General features: G+C 30.9%; 1 protein-coding gene across 1 annotated transcript in view; it reads left to right on the forward strand.

Moving 5' to 3' along the window:
- ergic1 (endoplasmic reticulum-golgi intermediate compartment 1) overlaps window positions 1-915 on the forward strand; it is a 30,535-nt gene extending 29,620 nt beyond the window's left edge. Inside the window, exon 10 of the mRNA XM_084133384.1 lies at window positions 1-915. This exon is cut by the window's left edge and continues 1,010 nt beyond it. The gene's annotated coding sequence lies outside the window, so the exon portion shown is untranslated.
- Window positions 916-2,219: the final 1,304 nt, after the last annotated feature.

The raw sequence follows: 2,219 nt of genomic DNA on the forward strand, positions 1-2,219 counted from the left end.
CATGCCAGTGTTTATTGCCTTTAATATGTGCAGATTTAAATGATTGTCCTGCATTACACTAATGGAGAATGATGGGAATAATTATCCAGGTGCGTTTGGGGTTAAATATATTTTATTATCATGAAAAAGCATTGCAAACGATTTTAATATTGATTGAGGGTTGAACTGAGACGTATTTTTTAATGAGATGAACCTGTTCGTGTTTAAAGCAGTGCATGCTGGGGTTTAATCTTGCACTCTAGGCCTGTATTTGAGTCTGTGCTCTCGTGTAAAGCGTTTTATTGAAGGGAAATTATGAATGTTTTTGATGTCTTCACTGAAGACTCTTGAAGGAATGTTGCTGAAGTTTATGTGTGTCTATAAAGGTACTCTGGCTTGATGATGGTTTATAAGGTTTAATGTTTAACCTTTTATAGTTGTGGAGATTGTTGTTTACGTCCCTCAGCCCTGCTGTAAAGCGCTCCGATGGTTTCCCGTCAGTGTTTTGATCATGCTCGGGTTGAACCGGTTTCACACGCCGCTTCAGATATATGATGTTGACATGCCAACAGAAGTGTGTTTTCAGTTCCGAAGCGAAGACAGAAACCACAACCTACGCGTGTCTGCTTAATGTCAGTCTTTCAGAAGCTTTAGTTATTGTTTTAATCAAACAAGCCTGAGACCGTTGAGTTGTCATGTTAGCATATGTAAATCATCATCATCACCATCACCATCATCATGGTCTTCTGAGCTACGCCACTGTGTCCTGTCTTTGTTTACCATGGTTAGATTAAACCACAGCAACATTTGGGTTTGTATGTCTTTTCAAAATTTGGGTTAGTGTTTTTTTTGTTTTTGTTTTTCATGATTTTAATAAAGGTTTACCACAATGTTGGAAAAGAATCAAAATAAACATTATGGGGCCATGTAACAAGACTTGTTTTCTTAATTGGCTTATTAAATGAGCATTTTCAGTTTATTGTCCTTAAGAATATATATATATGTGTGTGTATATATATGTATATGTATATATACTTTTTATATATTTATAAATATTAATATACATCTTAATATATGTATATATATATATATATATATATCAAATATGAAGAAATCATGCAAAGGTTTACCACAATGTTGGAAAAGAATCAAAATAAACATTATGGGGCCATGTAACAAGACATTTGTTTTCTTAATTGGCTTATTAAATGAGTATTTTCAGTTTATTGTCCTTAAGAATATATATATATATGTGTGTATATGTGTATGTATATATATACTTTTTATATATTTACAAATTATTAAGGACATTAATAAATATGAAAATAAATACATATTTATAAATATTAATATACATCTTAATATATATATATATATATATATATACAGTGCAATGCATAAGTTAATACACCCATGCTAAAGTTGACTAAAAAGAGGAATAAAAAATCATATTTTGGAACTTAATGCCTTAATTTAAAAAATTAGGAAAAATCCAACCTTTTAGGACACCAATTTTCTTTGTGAATGAATAATGTATCGTAAATAAATAAATGTTCTTCCTTAAAATACATGGTGCATAAGTGTGTACACCCCTATGTTAAATTCCCATAGAGGCAGGCAGATTTTTATTTTTAAGTATTTTTTTTATATTAATTTTTAGGATACTATGCATCCTGATAAAGTTCCCTTGGCCTTTGGAATTAAAATAGCCCCACATCATCACATATCCTTCACCATACCTAGAGATTGGCATGGGGTACTTTCCATAAGATCATCTCTCAATGCAAATCAAACTAGCTTTTAGGCTAACTGAAATAAAACCATGCCAATCTCTAGGTATGGTGAAGGCTATGTGATGATGTGGGGCTATTTTAATTCCAAAGGCCAAGGGAACTTTATCAGGATGCATAGTATCCTAAAAATTAATATAAAAAAAATACTTAAAAATAAAAATCTGCCTGCCTCTATGGGAATTTAACATAGGGGTGTACACACTTATGCACCATGTATTTTAAGGAAGAACATTTATTTATTTACGATACATTATTCATTCACAAAGAAAATTGGTGTCCTAAAAGGTTGGATTTTTCCTAATTTTTTAAATTAAGGCATTAAGTTCCAAAATATGATTTTTTATTCCTCTTTTTAGTCAACTTTAGCATGGGTGTATTCACTTATGCATTGCACTGTATATATATATATATATATATAACATCAAATATGAAGAAATCAGTCAAAAG

This window comes from Abramis brama (assembly GCF_963993115.1).
Source record: "Abramis brama genome assembly, chromosome: 13".
Lineage (NCBI taxonomy): Eukaryota > Metazoa > Chordata > Actinopteri > Cypriniformes > Leuciscidae > Abramis > Abramis brama.